Raw genomic sequence first — 5,974 nt, 5'->3', positions numbered from 1 at the left:
AACTGTCTGGAGCATACGTTGTGGGATGTTTTCTCTGCTTTGTTTTCTCTTTTCTGCGTTTAGGGTTTCTGAACCTCTTCTCTGCGAGCCCCCCTTGTTCTTCCATCTCCTTCTCTTCTGTTGAGTCTCTCTGTTTACGAACTCTCATATCTTCCCTTTTCGTCTTCTTGCAGCTTCCTCGATGGCTCGTTCAAAAATCACACCAAACCCTCCTCCATCTCCTCGCAACCCTCCGACGAAAACCCGTAGGGCAAACCCTTCCTCTTCCCGCGACCCCCCAAAGGATTCTAACGTCCCTTCCGACCGAGTCGCGAGACCCGTGTCCTCTTGACCTAGCCAACCACAACCAAACCCACCACAAACCGGCGCGACGGTGAAGCCTCTTCCAGACTACAAACGACTGTACCCGTGGGCCTCCGCAACCCTGTTGGGTGAGACTTCATGCATCAACTCTGATCGTGATATTCTTCGTCTCAAGAAAGGTGATCAGGATCACCTCTCTTTCAGCAAAGAGCACGATGACAAGGTGTCTGTGCGCCCTTGTCCTCCTGGTGAGCCCATCTGCACCGACAATCAGGGGAGCGACGACGCCCCTTTCTGCTTCGTTTACACCACTATGTTCAAGAAGGTCAAGCTTCGGTTTCCCTTCACACGCTTTGAGAGGGAGCTCCTGACCGAGCTCGACATAGCCCCCGCCCAGCTCCATCCCAACAGTTGGGCGTTCGTACGGGCTTACCAAATTATCTGCGCACACTTGGGACATCCAGCCTCGGTGGATGTGTTCCTTTACTTGTTCGAGGCGAAGAACCCGGGCGATCGTCTATGGGTCAGCCTCAATGGGGTCGCTGGGAGGTCCATTCTCTCCATCTTCCAGCAATCCTATAAGGATTGGAAGGGGAAGTTCGTGGGCGTATGCTGTAGCGATCAAGACCCTTCCCTTCTTGACGGGTTCCCCTTGTATTGGGTGAACAAGGGAAGGAAAGAGTCAAGCTTCAAGAAGGCCAGGGAGCCAGAAAAGATGGGGGAGCTCGACAAGGACTTGTGCGGGTTCTGGAAGAAAGTCGCTTCTTCCAACGTGACCCTATCGACTGCCTCCATCATCACCTTCGAGTTCTTTGAAAGCCAACTGGACTTTCACATAGGTCTGTCATTAAGCCTTCAAGTTCCCTTAGCTTGAATTTGCATTTCCTCGTTTCTACTCTGATGTTGTTGTTCTAATTTCGCATATGGTTTCAACTTCCTCCATGCATTATTACTTGTCGATTTTCTGTGCTGGTTGATAATTGTTGGCCCCCTTTGCAGATACGATGTTGGGACAAGATAGGATGGCTGAGCTACGCGCCATAGCCAAGTCCCATAAGCTTGCGGAGAGCTCCCAAACGATCCCGAACTCTGTTGCGGAGATCGTCGCCGCCTAGGGCCAATCTCCACCAGTTGGCCCACCCGCAGCTGCCGCTCTTCCAGCCCCCCAACGCAAGAAACTACCCCTCAAGAAGGCTAAGAGGAAAGCCCCCAGGGTAGTGTCAGACGAAGAGGCGGACGAAACCACCGAGGACAGGCTAGTCTGCAAAAGGAAAAGGAGGGCTGTGATCGAGCCCCCAGCAATTGAGAGCGCCGCCCCAAACTACATCGAGGACCCCCCCAATGCCTCCACACCATTCGAGTCCGCTGGGGATGTTCTCGTTTCAAACGCCTCAGTTGCGGAAGCCGTTCCTGAGCCACACACTGATACGCAAGCCTCCTCCCAAGCCGCCGAAGAACTCCCTGCCTCACCACCATGCCTCGAAGCTCCCCCCGCCATCCAACCTTGTGAGGGTGGTGGTGAGCACCAACCTCCGCCTCCTCCAGCAACCTCAAGCCTCCCAGCCCCTCTTCAAGAAGCCTTGAAGTCCTTCACCGTGCGCTTAAGTGCCATGGTTGACGTTTGTCTTCTCCAAATCGTCGGTGAAGGGCTAAAGGACTCCTTCGAGAAGTTTGAACTTGATAATCGGATCAATCAGGAGGTGGCGAGCACCGCGAAAGCCGAAGCCGAGAAGACCAAGTGCGACATGCTGATGCAAAGCTTCGAGTTTTCGCGGGTTGAAAACGCCCTCAAGGACGAGCTTTAAAGCGTGCGCAAGGACAACAAAGAACTGCGCAAGAAACTTCATGACAAACTCCAGGACGCCGTCGAGCTGGAGAACAGGATCGTCCCTCTGAGGGAGAAAATTGCCACGCTGGAGGAGGCAAATAAAACTGACACTCAAAAGATGGCCAACCTGGAGAAGAGGTCAATCGAGAGGGAGACTCTTCTGGGAAAGGTTGAGCAAGAACGGGATAAGGCTTCCCAGGAACTAAGTGAAACCGCTGCTGAGCTTGCCTGAGTTCGCGAAGAGAACAGCGGGCTCAAGAAGAAGGCCGACGAGCTCGAGCTTGAAGTCACCCAGGTTCGTGAAGAGAACAATGGGTTCAAGACGAAGATCGACGAGCTTCAGCTTGAGGCTGCCCAAGTTCTCACTTCCGGCTTTGGCGCTGCTTTGGAGCAGTTTGCTTGCAAATATCCCGACCTTGATCTCTCCGAGTTCTCGGTATACAACGAGGTGGTGGACGACAAGATCGTACCCCCAGTTGACTTATCGCCTTGAAACCTCTTGTGTTTTACCTTGGTCTATATGTAATAATTTTCACTCTGTTCAAACTGTTTGATATCCCTGTGCACATACATTTATATATATATATATAGTCTTCTAATTTATCTATCGTGTAATCAACTGGTTTAACTGGATGGTTTTTCTCAACTCAATATACTTTGTACCAACCGGTACTTAACTCTTTGCGAACCACCTTAGCTCAAACAAACGGTTAATTCGAAACAATAACGTTTAATACGAAATCACTTACTCAGCAATAAGGGCTTGGGTCGATCTTAGCATCTGAAACTACTCTCGCCCGACCTGCCAAGGGCCAAAGGCATCTCTATATCGTCGCTCAGAACTTCGCTGACGCGGCCTCGGCCGTGCGATTCTCTTTCTACTTCAATCCCAAACCATGGGATTCTGGCGACGTCATCTTCCTTTTAACTGAAAACGTCCCTTGCGGGACCACCTTCTGATTTCATCTTTGCTCACCTGGGAGGAGAGCTGTCTTTCGGATCGCTCTCTACCTTCTCCGAGCCTTTACCCTGAGATAACTTACACCATTGTTCCCTCATCTGGGGGTAGAGCCGCCTTTCGGATCCTTCTCTACCTCCCTAAGTTTCAGAACTATGATTTGGGTGGTGGGGTGTCCTCTGCGAACCTCCCCAACCACCCTTTAACTTCTAATTTAACTGATCTTACTAGGTCAATATTGGTGTCTCTCTCAAGGGGAAAAGAGTCCTTCTCCAACCCTCCTTTCCCACACTTGAGATCGTTAACACGCCTGACTTTTCAGTTTCATCTTGCCTGAACTCACTCGAGGGTGAGAAGGACTTTTCCTGATGCCTCAACTTGCCCAGGGGTTACATCTCCTCCTCCCCCGGATGCACTGAGGGCTTTCAACTTGTCTCAATTCGCTCACGCAAAGAGGTCTTGTGATCTGTACTTGCATGTGCTCGCTCAGGGCGAGGAGGACTTTAAAATCTCTTTCTCGCCTACGCTCGCTCAAGGCGAGGAGGTCTTTTAAATCTCTTTCTCGCCTGCACTCGCTCAAGGCGAGGAGGTCTTTTAAATCTCTTTCTCGCCTGCACTCGCTCAAGGCGAGGAGGTCTTTTAAATCTCTTTCTCGCCTACACTCACTCAAGGCGAGGAGGTCTTTTAAATCTCTTCCTCGCTGGGAGGAAATCTAATACTTGTGCCTCCGATCGCCGAGAGGCGGTGAGTACTTAAAAAACTTTATTCCTGTGCCTCCGATCGCCATATGGCGATGAGGACTTAGAAAACTTTATTCCCGTGCCTCCGATCGCCATACGGCGATGAGGACTTAAAAAACTTTATGTTTCAAAAATTTTGTACTGGATGCATGCGGTTTGGATTTACCATTTTTCTTTAAAACTACACAAGGGCGATAGAGTCTCTCCCCACGAACTTGGCAAACAGACAACATGCAAACTTAATAGCCGGGAAACTTGATAAACTTCGAAACCTTCTTTACTGGGTGGCCTCATTAAAACCCTCCTTAGGGAAAAAGAGTGTCCCCTTGAAAAATTGCTTAAACTAATACATCTTAAACTGTTGGAGTTAATTGCTACTTACAAGGGCTTAACTGTAGTAAAACTTGAGATGGGTGGCATTCCAAGTGCGAGGAATCGCCCCTCCCTCCAGCGTCTCCAAGCGATAGGCGCCGTTCCCGAGTGCTTCAGTTATTCTGAACGGTCCTGTCCACTTGGGTGACAATTTGTTTTCCATCTCGTACTGGTGAGCCTTCCTTATCACCAGGTCGCCATATCTGAATTGCCTTGGCTTTATCTTGGAGTTGTACTTACGCTCAACTGTTCTCTTTACTGCCTCAGCCTTCACCCGCGCTTCCTCCCTGACCTCGTCCAGCAAATCCAAGTTCATTCACCTTTCTTCGTTCGAGTCTTCCGCAACGAAGTTCTGGAACCTCTGGCGAGCTTTCCTGGATTTCAACAGGAATCATTGCGTCGCATCCATACACTAAGCTAGACGGGATTTCGTGGGTTCCCGATTGCTCAGTGGTGTGATATGCCCACACTATGCGGGGAACTTCCTCAGCCCAAGACCCCTTGGCCTTTTCCAGCCTCCTCTTCAATCCTCTCAGCAGAACTCGGTTAGCGGACTCCACCTGCCCATTCGTTTGCGGATGTTCCACGGAAGCAAACACCTGTTGTGTCCCAATGTCCTCGCACAGCTTCTTCAACAGGTGGCTTGCGAACTGAGTCCCATTGTCTGATACTAGACGCTTGGGCACACCAAAATGACACACAATATTCTTCCACATGAGACTCTGGATTTTGTGTGCGGTGATCTGGGCTACTGGCTCTGCCTCGATCCATTTTGTGAAGTATTCGATCGCCACAACCAAATACTTCATTTTCCTGATCGCTAACGGGAAGGGCCCCAGGAAGTCGATTCCCCACGTGTGGAACGGCCAGGGGCTGTAGATTGACCTTAACTCTTCTGGGGGCGCCTTGTGCCAGTCGGCGTGTTGCTGGCATTGCTTGCAGCGCTGGGCATATCTCTTGCAATCTTCCCTCATTGTGGGCCAGTAATAACCTGCACGGACAGTTCTTGTCGCCAGAGATCGACCTCCAATGTGGCTCCCACAAATCCCTTCATGGAGCTCAACCATAATTCTCGTGCACTTCTCTCCATGTACACATACAAGGAGAGGGTGTGTAAATCCGAACCTGTACAGCTCGCCATCAATGAGGGTAAACTTGCTGGAGCTTTTCTTCATCTTTCTGGCTTCTGTTGAATCCATTGGGAGCACGCCATCTGCCAAGTAGCGCTGGTATGGCGTTATCCACGTATCAGGCTCGTGGATAGCGCAAACTTGTGTCATGCTTACCTCTTTCGCTGGGTGTGCCCTGACCCTTGGCGTCCTCAAGGTCTCCTGCATTAGAGATCTGTGGCCCCTTGTTGTCCTCTCTGCCGATTTAAAAACGTAAAGGACCTGGTGATCTGCGACAAAAGCCTGAGGAGTCTTCAAAGTTTCTTGAATAACGGTCCTCTGCCTGCCCCCCTTGCCCGAACTGGCAAGCTTGGCTAGCAAGTCAGCTCGGGCATTCTGCTCTCTCGGCACGTGTACCACTTCAAACAAAGCGAAAGATCTCCTTAGCTCTTGCGCGTACTCCAGGTAAGCTGCCATCTGCGGGTCCTTGGCTTGGAACTCGCCAGTTACCTGTCCAGTGACCAACAAAGAATCGCTCTTGGCCATCAGCACCTTCGCCCCCATTTCCTTCGCCAACAAGATACCTGCGATCAAGGCCTCATACTCTGCTTGATTGTTGCTTGCTTTGAAAGCAAACCTCAGTGATTGTTCTATTAACACGCCG

Source organism: Phaseolus vulgaris, chromosome 4 (assembly GCF_000499845.2).
Source record: "Phaseolus vulgaris cultivar G19833 chromosome 4, P. vulgaris v2.0, whole genome shotgun sequence".
Taxonomy (NCBI): domain Eukaryota; kingdom Viridiplantae; phylum Streptophyta; class Magnoliopsida; order Fabales; family Fabaceae; genus Phaseolus; species Phaseolus vulgaris.
The sequence above is the reverse complement of the archived record's forward strand: the minus strand, read 5'-3'. Positions refer to the sequence as shown.